This window comes from Rutidosis leptorrhynchoides, chromosome 5 (assembly GCF_046630445.1).
Source record: "Rutidosis leptorrhynchoides isolate AG116_Rl617_1_P2 chromosome 5, CSIRO_AGI_Rlap_v1, whole genome shotgun sequence".
In the NCBI taxonomy this organism is placed as follows: Eukaryota; Viridiplantae; Streptophyta; class Magnoliopsida; order Asterales; family Asteraceae; genus Rutidosis; species Rutidosis leptorrhynchoides.
This window is the reverse complement of record NC_092337.1, coordinates 316,620,838-316,633,868: the sequence shown is the minus strand read 5'-3', so window position 1 is coordinate 316,633,868 and position 13,031 is coordinate 316,620,838.

The window sequence follows — 13,031 nt, the reverse complement described above, 5'->3', positions numbered from 1 at the left end:
TTATATATAACCATATATGCTTGACTGGGTACGGTGGGCGGGATATCTATAAATACCAATAATTGTTCATTTTTCCGGACACGGAACTGGATTAATAGTTAATAGACTTGTTGAAACAGGGGTGGATTACATTCAAGGGTAATTGGTGTAATTGTTAACAAATTAGTAAAACCTTGGACTACACGCAGTCGATAACCTGGTGTATTCATTAAACAAAGTATTAAGACCTTGTTACAATTCGAATCCCCAATTAGTTGGAATATTTAACTTCGGGAATAAGAATAATTTGACGAAGACTTTCGTACTTTATGATTATGACTGATGGACTATTATGGACAAATCCGTATGGACATATCGAATAATCCAGGACAAAGGACAATTAACCCATGGGAATAAACTAAAAATCAACACGTCAAACATCATGATTATGGAAGTTTAAATAAGCATAATTCTTTTATTTCATATTTAATTGCACTTTTAATTATTGCACTTTTATTTATTGTCATTTTATTTAATTGCATTTTTAATTATCGTACTCTTTAATTATCGCAATTTTATTTTATCGCACTTTTATTTATCGCAATTTCATTATCGTTATTTACTTTACGCTTTAAATTAAGTTATATTTATATTTTACATTAGGTTTTAACTGCGACTAAAGTTTTAAAATCGACAAACCGGTCATTAAACGGTAAAAACCCCCTTTATAATAATAATACTACTTATATATATTTTTGTATTTTTACAATTATAAGTTAAAACTAATATAGCGTTAAGCTTGTTTAAAAGATCCCTGTGGAACGAACCGGACTTACTAAAAACTACACTACTGTACGATTAGGTACACTGCCTATAAGTGTTGTAGCAAGGTTTAGGTATATCCATTCTATAAATAAATAAATATCTTGTGTAAAATTGTATCGTATTTAATAGTATTTCGTTGTAAAAATAATACTATTTCCTAGCACACCTCGCACACATCAGTTTTACAGGCAAGAAAGATATTGGCTCGAAATGTGGTACAAAACAGCGGTTAAAAGCGGAATATGAACAAGAATGAAGAGATTGAAAAGTGAGCATGAAATCAACATTGGCGTAAAATACGCCATTTTGGGCGTAAAATACGCCACATCTCAGGTCCGTGCAGAACAAAAGTCCATTTCTGGCGTAAAAATACACCCAGGCAGAATTACATTGGCGTAAAATACGCCAATGCTGGCGTAAAATACGCCAGTACAATTTTTCTGGTGCCGGAAAATTCGAATTTTAGCTTTGTGATCAAGTTATCCAACCCCTATATAAAGTGAGAACTAGGGTTACGACACCTACACTTTTTCCATCAGTTTTTGCAGCAAAGATCACTCCCAAACACATACAAAACACTCTCCAACCATCATTATTCAAGGATTCAAGCTAGGATTAAGGTGCGGTTCATCATGCAATCTTCAAGAATCTCCATGATCATCATCACCAACATGCTTGGCTAGTTTTCTTAACTTTATCCTTTCCATGAACAATTAAAATATGTATGATTTCATTCAAGATTATGTGATTTGTGATGTTTTAATACTTTTGGATTATGATATTGTGAATCAAGTCAATTATTGATTAATGCAAGTCCTATGTTTTGTTATTGCAAGTTAAATTATTGTGATTTAACAGTGTGTTCTTGATCCAACTTAGTGTTAATTAGATTAGGGATAAAGACACCTTGTCTAGATTGCATAGTTTAATCCCAAAGTAATAGAAGTAATGAACTCAAGAAATCTTGTCTATGTAATTTGATCATTAATTGATAAGCATAATACTTGTTTGAATGAATACATGTTAGGTTGGGATTGTGAAAGGATAAAGGTTTTACTCTCATTGTTTACATCTCAATACTCTCAATTGCACTTTAGTTTAACTTTTTAGTTTTAATATTAGTTGATAAATCTTAGTAGTTTTTAGTTAAACAACCAAACCAATCTTGAAATTGCTTGCTAGTTAACCATAACTTCTCGTGAAACGAATCCTGCTTACCCTATCTAAAGTAGAGTAATTAGGCTATTTTTGATCGGCCCTTCGACACCGATCAACATGCTTACGTGTTATAATTATAGAGAACGAGGTCATTTGGCACGAGATTGTACGGGTGTACCTTCAGGCACGATCAGGTGCTTTAATTATCGAAAAGATGGACACCGAAAGTCGGAGTGTTCCGAATCATTTGACGATCAGGTTAAGAGGTTATAGCACGACTACATGATGGGAAGTGGGGCACGGAAGCCCAACGATGCTGCATCAGGTACTCCTAGTGTGATATGGTATGTTGTTCGTTTGTAATAACATGCGTTGTGGACGTAAGTCTTAATTAAACTTCATTCTCCGCTGGAGATAATCCGTAGCGAGCGGGTGGTTTACGTTTACGGTATCGGGTCATTAAGCTCGTTCGAGTGAGACCCTTAAGATTGTGATTGTGTTGTGTGTATTATTGTTATGGGAGACGTTCCTAATGGAATTACCCTATGGTGACGTTTTGATTGACGGACGAAGAGCGTAAGACTTGGTGCAACCAAGCATTCCTTAGTGTTGGGAAATGTTTCTACCAAGCCATGGTTATGGGCTTTGGTGTTCGGATGTTAGGGCGTGTTTGCTTTCATGTTGAAGTTGATGAACCATGAGATTCGACGGGTGGATGGAACCCTTGAGATCTAGTGTTATGGATCTCGATGTATGTTGGTAATGGAGTCTACGTGATGCGATGTTAGGTGCCTCTTTCATACCTACTAGCGGTATTCGACTCCGATGGTATTGCGGTTACATTGTACTTAAGGTACCCTATAGAAACCCTTAGGTACATGAGTGACTAAACGGAATTTGACAAGCCATAGCAATCGAACGATTTCAAGGGTGAGGTTTTGTGTTCGTGTTAGTGAACGATTTGAATGAAGTGGAGAAGGACGATCTGAAATCCTTCATTTGCTCAAGGTTGGAGCAAGGTATCGTGATGGGTATGTTATGGAATACAAGACGGATGGATCTTGTTTTTCTTTAGCATGATGGTTGTATGAGTCTCGGTGAGACAGATACGGACTCGACGTTGACTAAATCAACAATGAGTGAGTAGTGGATTAGCGGGATACCTTTGTCTCGATGATGTGGTTATGGAACGGAGTTCTAAGTGGGGGAGTTTGAACTTTCGCACGAGGATGTTCTAGTATGTTGATATTGTACGATGCTCGTATAGATTCGGAGCTAGTGTTGAGACCTACGTTGGTCAGTTGTGGTAAAAGTACGGTTTGAAATAAATTGTACTTATGGTTTTGGATTTAAATTACCGCCAAGGTGGTAATGTGGTGAATCTCTTTGAGAGATAATGGACGTATTTGACGAGCAAGATGAGATCCCTCAGTTAAGGGATGCGCGTGTCGGATTCTCTTCTAGAGAATTATTGTTTTGCGCCTATGTGCCATATAGGTGTTTCTTGTCGATTGTGGTGGCGTTGTGTACACGTACGTGTGATGCGTGTGCAAAGATTTTTAATGTGAGTGGAATGTTTCTAAGTATGTGTATATACTTGTTGTTTGGGATGGATGGTTAGTGTATTCCGTTAGGATTCACTATGGTGTAGCAGTGCGCGATGTTACACTACTCGTTGATTGAGGCCAAAAGAGCGTATGTAATTGGTGGGTTATGGTCGTTGACTCGGTTCGCTAACTTCACCATGGGAGTAGTGTTATATCGGTATGGTATAACGTTATCGGAATGGGAGTACCATTCTTGTGTTGAGATTTGGGAGGTGAATCACGTGTGGTTGCGAATTCACGATGACGTGTGTAGTTCAGTCATCTTATTGTGGAAGTGAGTCTCGTGTAGTTCGGATTCACAATGACACGTGTGAATGCAGTCATTATATTGAGGAAGTGAGTCTCGTGTAGTTCGGATTCACAATGACACGTGTGAATGCGGTCATTCTATTAGGATAGTGACTCTCGTGTAGTTCGGATTCACTAGGGCGCGTGTAGTTCGGCCAATCCCGATTGTTATTGCGGTGGAGGTAGTGAGTCGCGTGTGGTGCGGATTCACTAAGGCACGTGTAGTTTTGTCCAGCCTTCATGTGGTTTGTGTTGAGAACTATTGGTTGTTTTTATACACCAATGGTGGGGTCGTGAGGACCATGTTGTGTGATTATTGATGCGATAGCCGTGTTTCGCTCACATGTTGTTACGGGTGTGACAATAGTCGATTTTGTACACCTTGGGATTAGCGTTTCCATAGTCATTTTGGGCGCTATCGGTTTTAGCCGGTTGCTTATGATGTTACGATAGTTGCGTATTGGTCATATTGCGCACTACAAGGGATGTTATGTGGTAAGTATATCCGTAAGGATTCATTTGGTAAGGTCTTCATCGTTCGGGTTGTTAACCTTAGGTTGAAACTTGGTTGCTTTTATCATTGTACTCGGTATGGGTATGCTAAGGAGTTGATATCTCGGTAAGAGATTGGTTGAGTTTTTCCCGATGTGAGGATTGATCAAATTTTAGCGCTCAGATTTGCGGATTTGATAAATCGCGGATGACGATTTAGTGTTAAAGGCGATTCATTGGGAAGGATTGCGTAGAAAAGTTGGAAGAAAACATGATGTTTCCACGTATGTTAAGCGATTGTAGTAGTTTTCGGATTATGTGTGCATTGCATGTCTCGGGATGCGTACAAGTGTGTCTTGGGTATGTTGGAATAATCTTTGAGTTTATGATAATTGTGGTAGTAGTCGGTTTGGAACGTATGTTTGAGGACCACTGACTGTGGGTCCGGCTGGTTACGTGACGAGGATCACGAGGACGTGATCGATTCTAAGTGGGAGAGAGTTGTAAGACCCAAATATTTATGGTACATAGCTTAAGAATGATGTACGTATAGTGGGTGGAGCGTGGTGTAAAATTAAAAGCTCAGAATCTTCTCAGACATGTGTACGCACCGCGCACACTTAAGGGAGCGCGCCGCACACGTGGCCTGCGATAGATTTCTGTCTTTTTCAAATTAGACTTAAATGAGGGGCGTTTTGGTCATTTCACTTGGGGTCACATCTGAAGCCATATCAGCTGGTTTGGATCCAACTTTGGATCACTTTCACATCCACAAACTCAACTATTTTAGAGAGAGAGAGAGAGAGAGAGAGAGTTCTAAAGAGAGATTTGGGGTTTTGGAGAAGAAGAAGCTCAAATTGATCAAAAGCTCGAGTGTTAAAGTTGTTCACCTCGTTCCTAGCTACGTTTTGGTTGTTGTGGTAAGTTCTAACTCCGAATTTCATTGTTTGATTTTGATATTCAAGTTAGGGTTTGAACTTAAATTGTTGAGAAACCCATTTAAACTCATGAAGTGAGTTTAGTGTTGCTAGTAATCGGGTTTATTGTTATTGCTACGCGAAAGAGGTTAAACAACGAATGAAAAGACATGACACGCATATACATATACACCTTAACGCCCCATCTTACTCAAAAATCGTCGTACATCGCTCGTTTGACACGATTTGCGCCCGTAACAATGGTAGCTAGTCATTGCTACGCGAGCACGTCGCATTAACTCCTTAGTACAACGTCTATCTCGCTTGATGATTACAACTACAACACAGAACAATTAGTGCAAGGTTAGATCACATAAACCCAAGCACTAACAATTCCGATCCGACCCGAAGTTCTACAAGTCCCGCATAAATCGCACATACAATAAAGTCTAAGTCTAGGCACCTATCTCAAGTCGCCCAAATTCCTTAGACCATGCTCTGATACCACTTGAAACAACCCAACCCGTATTCCATACGATAAATTTTTTTTTTTAAATAACACACATTTACGCGCCAATTAAATATGTAAACCATTCCACAAGTTCCATTTAAAACGTACCACAAATTAAATGTTTACCAGGCACGAAGGCCTTTAATTAAGTTTAATACGAGTTCGACCCAATACAAATGATAGTTTATAATCCAAATGACACTTCAAGCATGGTTTGGGACTAAACTACCCAAAATGTTAGGCCAACTTCCAAAAGCTCCAACAAAACATCATCAAGGGACACCTAATGCCCAATAACCCCTTTGCCCTTATCCACACCTGCATCTAAAAAGATAAACAACGAGAGGGGTAAGCTAATGCTTAGTGAATGCAATAATTATACATGTTCATATATAAACTACTTATTTGCAACCACTTACGCAACACCGCATACAAGCTAGCAATACGACAACCATGCAAACATCATGCATAACTACTATCCACAATTCACAAGAAGCTAGCAACACCAATAGCATATAGTTCAATATTAAATATGCTAATACCAAACTCACACAACCATGGTTAACCAATAGTAAAAGGAATGGTACTCGAATTTCCCATCGGTGTTCATAACAACCGTTAGTGTACAACACATATATCACCAACCCTTGGACAACACATATCCGTTCATAAGATCGTTGGTGTACAACACATATATCGCCAATTTGGACAACACATGTCCATTTATAAAACCGTTAGCGTACAACACATATATTACTAACTTGGACAACACATATCTGTTCATAAATCGTTAGTGTTCAACACATATATCACTAACTAGGACAACACATATCCTTACGTACAAATAAACACATCATATACGTACAAGTATACTTATTCCACTCACCTTCACACAAGGATGATGATTATGCACGTCCAAACTTCAAGGCAATGTACCTAATTCATTAAGTACACATTCAATCACACAACTAGTGGAATTAACCACAATACTTACACTTGAGCATTTAATGACCCAATTTGCATTAAATAACTCAACTACACCACAACCGCCCATAAATGGCCAAGACTCATATTAAATCACTAAGGCTGGTGATTTAAAGTCTACTAACATCAACTAACATAACTTAGGGTAATTCATACCCATTTTACCCAATTAGGTCAACTAGTACTCATTTGACCCATTTTAAATACTTAGACTCACAATCGAGTCAAACTCACCCATTAACAATTCTTTCATCAATTTAAAAGTGTATTAGTGACTAACAACACCATTTAACACTTACAACCTCAAATCATAAGACCAAACCCTAGGTTATGGCTATTAGGGTTTACTTTCAACAATCTAACCCAAAATCCACCCATTTAACCCTCAAATGGGTCACACAAGTTCCAAATGAACAAACTCTAGCATAAACCAATTAAAACTCAAAACATAGAGTTAAAACTTACCAACACTATCCACTTGTAGCTAAGAACAATGAGAACAACTTTAATTCTTGCTCCAAAGATCAACTCTCAATCCTTCACTCTCAATTCTCACTTTTAATCCAAATGGGTTTTATGTTTTCGAAGAGAAAATGGAAAGAAAAGAGAAAAGAAAATGAATTAAATGGATATGTGGTGGAGATTTAATGCTCCCATCAGATCTACACGTCAAATTACCAAATTGCCCCTTAAAATCCCTTAAAATGAGCTAAGTTCGAAATCTGTCCAGCAGGACTGCCGCGACCGGCTCTATTTGTCGCGGCGCGACATATAAAGGGAAATTCGACCCTTCTTAGCAGGCCTCCTGACTTCAGTTTTGCTTGAGATGTCGCGCCGCTTTTCCGCGGTGCGACGAACAACGTGCATAAGTGATCTATTTAAACCCCTTTCTGACTCTGGTTTGCGTTTACACATACATCTATACATTTACACATAAACTAACGGGTTAAAAACGTACTAATGATTAAGTATGTACCTTTAGATATGTACGGGAAAAGCGGGATGTTACAACTCTCCCCCACTTGAATCGGAGCGCGTCCTCGCGATCCAAGCCGCATGACAATCCGGAAGATAAACCAAAACAAACTCTTCGGATTCCCATGTAAATTCGGAACCCTTTCGATGTCGCCATTGCACTTTGAAGGTTCTAACTTCCTTGTTCTATAACATCTTAACCTTTTCATCAAGGATTGCAATCGGCTCTTCTGAATATTCTAGCTTGTTGTTCAAGGTGATCTCGTCTAACGGCACCCAAGTCGAGTCATCCGCAAGACACCTACGGAGATGGGAAACATGAAACGTGTTATGGATTCCAGCAAGCTCTTCGGGAAACTCTAGTCTATAAGCAATTTCACCAACACGTGCCAACACCTTGAAAGGACCAATAAACCGAGGAGCTAACTTTCCTCACTTTCGAAACCGAATAACACCTTTCCATGGAGAAACCTTAAGCATCACCATGTCACCTTCTTGGAACTCAATCGTTCTCCTACCTTTATCGGCATAAGACTTTTGTCTATCTTGCGCCGCTTTAAGTCGAGCCCGAATCATCTTAATCTTACAATTAGTCTCCAAAACCAAATCGGAACTCCCGATTTCTCTTTGACCCACTTCTCCCCAACAAATGGGAGTTCGACATCTACGCCCGTAAAGCATCTCGTAAGGTGGCATCCCAATACTAGTGTGGTAATTATTATTGTACGAGAATTCCACCAATGATAAGTGCTCATCCCAACTTCCACCAAAATCAATATTGCATGCCCTTAACATATCCTGCAACGTTTGGTTCGTAAGTTCGGTTTGACCGTCAGTTTGAGGATGATACGCCGTGCTCATTTTCAATTGAGTACCCATATCTTCATGAAACTTATTCCAAAACCGAGACTTGAAACGAGTATCTCGATCCGAAACAATAGATATAGGAACCCCATGTCTCGATATCACCTCCTTGATAAACAACTTGGATAAAGTCTCCGATGATATCGTTTCCCGAATGGGAAGAAACAAAGCACTCTTCGTCAATCGATCAACTATCACCCATATCGTATCATATTGGGTTCTCGCCGTCTTTGGTAACTTAGTAATGAAGTCCATGGTAATGTGCTCACATTTCCATTTTGGAACTTCCAACGGTTGTAACTTACCATACGGCTTTTGGTGTTCGGCTTTAACTTGCAAACACGTGACGCATTGTTCAACATACTTAACCACATCACGTTTCATACCGGGCCACCAATAATCTTTTCTCAAATCATAGTACATCTTTGTTGCACCCGGATGAATGGAATACTTTGACTTATGTGCTTCATCAAGTAGCACTTGTCGGTTACCACCCATCTTAGGCACCCAAACTCTTCCTTGGAACGACAACAAACCACGCGAGCCCATAGTAATGAACTCCGTTTGCCCCACGATTCATTCCGCATGCTTGTTGTGAACGTAAGCCTCTATTTGAATCTCACCAAGCTTTACAAGAAAATCATTAGTAATAACCATACGTAACAATCCCAATCGTAACGCCGGATGTTGACTCTTTCGACTTAACGCATCCGCGACCACATTCGCCTTACCCGGATGATATAGTATCTCACAATCATAATCCTTTACCACATCCATCCATCTACGTTGACGATAATTCAAATCTCGTTGACTAAAGAGGTGTTTCAAACTCTTATGGTCCGAATAAATCGTACACTTGACACCATACAAGTAGTGGCGCCAAATTTTTAACGCATGTACCACCGCCGCCAATTCAAGATCATGAGTCGGGTATCTCTTTTCGTGTTCCTTTAATTGTCGAGAGGCATAAGCGATGAATTTACCTCTTTGTATTAAAACACACCCGAGCCCATTTAAAGAAGCATCACAATAAATCGTCATGTCTTCTACCCCTTCCGGCAACACTAACACCGGAGCTTGACACAACTTCTCTTTTAACAATTGAAAAGCAATTTCTTGCTCGTTTTCCCAATTGAACCTTACGTTCTTCCTCGTCAACTTCGTCAAAGGAGAAGCAATCTTAGAAAAGTTTTGGATAAACCGACGATAATAACCGTCCAACCCGAGAAAAATTCGGATTTCCGTAGGCGTAGTCGGTCGTCCCCAACTCTTCACCGTTTCTATCTTCCCCGAATCTACTTGAATACCTTCTTGATTCACAATATGGCCAAGGAATTGAACTTCCCTTAGCCAAAATTCACATTTGGAGAACTTAGCATACAATTTCTCCTTCCGCAACGTCTTCAACACTTCACGCAAATGGTGATCATGTTCCTTCATACTCTTAGAATAAACAATTATGTCGTCAATGAACACAATTACCGACTTGTCCAACATAGGTTGGCACACTCGGTTCATAAGATCCATGAATGCCGCCGATGCATTCGTAAGACCAAAAGGCATAACTACAAACTCAAAATGCCCGTAACGCGTTCAAAAAGCCGTTTTCTCTATGTCTTCCTCACGGACCTGCACTTGATGATAGCCGGACCGTAAGTCAATCTTATAAAAATACGTTGCACCTTGGAGCTGGACAAACAAATCGTCAATCCTAGGCAATGGATAACGATTCTTGATCGTCACTTTGTTCAACTCCCGATAATCGATGCACATCCGCATACTTCCATCTTTCTTTTTTCACGAACAAAACTGAAGCACCCCATGGCGAGGAACTCGGTCGAATGAAACCCTTTTCAAGCAACTCCTGGGTTTGATTTAACAACTCTTGCATTTCCGTCAGCGCTAAATGATAAGGAGTTTTAGCAATGGGAGTAGCTCCCGGAACCAACTCAATGCGAAATTCGACTTGTCTTTCCGCCGGAACATCCGGTAACTCATCCGAAAAAACGTCTTCAAACTCATTAACCACCTGAATTTTACGAATGGGTGGTGGCTCGTCACGAGTATCAACTACATGAGCAAGATAACATACACCACCACTCTTGAGAAAACGTCACGCCCGTGCATAAGTGCATAATGGTACGAGTCTTCTTCGTTTATCACCATGAATAATCAACTCTCCCCCACTTGAGGTTCTCACACGAATGAATTTATCATGGCATGCAATATCGGCTCTATAACGATCAAGCCAATCCATACCAACAACAATATCAAACTCACCCAAAGTCATCATAAACGTTTCGGTACCAAACACAACATTACAACCTTTACACACATCAACCCCTAGCACCGTCTTACCATCAGCTATTTCAACTTCTACCAGATGACTTAACTTAGCTAGCGGTTTGTTAAGCTTAGATACAAATTGAGGCAACACAAAAGACAAATTAGCACCGCTATCAAATAATATCTTTGCCTGATTAGAGTTAACCATGAAAGTACCTGAGACAACTTCATTTGATAGCTTGGCTTATTCATTGGTCATCAAATAATTTCGACCCCTAGCCGTACCCGCCGCCTTCTCTAGCCGCTTAACATTATCATTGCGCAACTCGGGACACTCGGGCCTCTTGTGCCCTTCTTTACCACAATTGTAACATGTAACCTTGTTTGGCGCATTTGGACAATCACGAGCCATGTGTCCTTTTTGCCCACAAGTATAGCAAGTGACCACATGACCACCGGAACCACCCTTCTTTAAGCTATTAACACTTTCGGAGCCCTTCTTGTTCTTTTTGTTGGAAAAATTCGATTGACTCGAATTCTCGAACTTCCTCTTACCAAAAGTAAAACCATCCTTTCTTAACACGAGCGCCTCAAAACCTTTGGCCATATTGAACAACTCGTCAAAGCTCTTCACCACATTCACGCTAATCTTCTCTTGATAATTATCATTCAAGATTCGATAGAAATCTTCCTTCAACATCTTATCATTCCCGACATACTCCGGGCAAAATTGGGTCTTTGACAAAAACACAGATTTGAGAGTGTTCAAGTCCATCGACCCTTGCCTCAAAGAACGTAACTCGTCCTTAAGCCTAGTAAGATCGGTCGAAGTTCGGTATTCATCGAAAAACTCCGCCTTGAACTCGTCCCAAGTAAAATCCATGCATTGTTCTTCACCATAGACTTGGATTTTCGCGTTCCACCATAACTTAGCATCACCTCTTAACATGCTACTACCATACCTCGCCTTTTTATCAAGAGGGCATTCACAAGTTCGAAAAGCCCCCTCCATATCAGAGATCCAACGGGCACTCTTAAGTGGGTCCCGTTCACCATCGAAGGTGGGAGGTTGAGAGTCCTTGAAATTCTTATAAAAGAAGTCCCGTCTTCCCACATTATCCCCTTGTAGAACAAGCTTAACTTGATCCCTAACCACATTAACTAGTTGCTCGTCGATCGTATCTAGAAACATCTTCTTAACGTCTTCGAGAAACTCTGCTTTTTGACGTTTAAAGATGGCCTCAACTTTGGCCGTGAACTCGGAGTCCTCACTCGTGCCTCCATTATCGGTGTCGCGTCCATTTCTCATCTTCATTCTATAAAACGGAAGAGGTTAAACAACGAATGAAAAGACATGAAACGCATATACATATACACCTTACCGCCCCATCTTGCTCAACAATCTTCGTACATCGCTCGTTTGACACGATTTGCACCCGTAACAATGGTAACTAGTCATTGCTACGCGAGCACGTCACATTAACTCGTTAGTACAACGTCTATCTCGCTTGATGATTACAACTACAATACAAAACAATTAGTGCAAGGTTAGATCACATATACCCAAGCACTAACAATTCCGATCAGACCCGAAGTCCTACAAGTCCCGCATAAAGCGCACATACAATAAAGTCTAAGTCTAGGCACCTATCTCAAGTCGCCTAAATCCCTTAGACCATGCTCTGATACCACTTGAAACAACCCAACCCGTATTCCATACGATAATTTTTTTTTTTAAATAACACACATTTACGCGCCAATTAAATATGTAAACCATTCCATAAGTTCCATTTAAAACGTACCACAAATTAAATGTTTACAAGGCACGAAGGCCATTAATTAAGTTTAATACGAGTTCGACCCACTACAAATGATAGTTTATAATCCAAACGACACTTCAAGCATGGTTTGGGACTAAACTACCCAAAACGTTATGCCAACTTCCAAAAGCTCCAACAAAACATCATCAAGGGACACCTAATGCCCGATAACCCCTTTGCCCTTATCCACACCTGCATCTAAAAAGATAAACAACGAGAGGGGTAAGCTAATGCTTAGTGAATGCAATAATTATACATGTTCATATATAAACTACTTATTTGCAACCACTTACGCAACACCGCATACAAGCTAGCAATACGACAA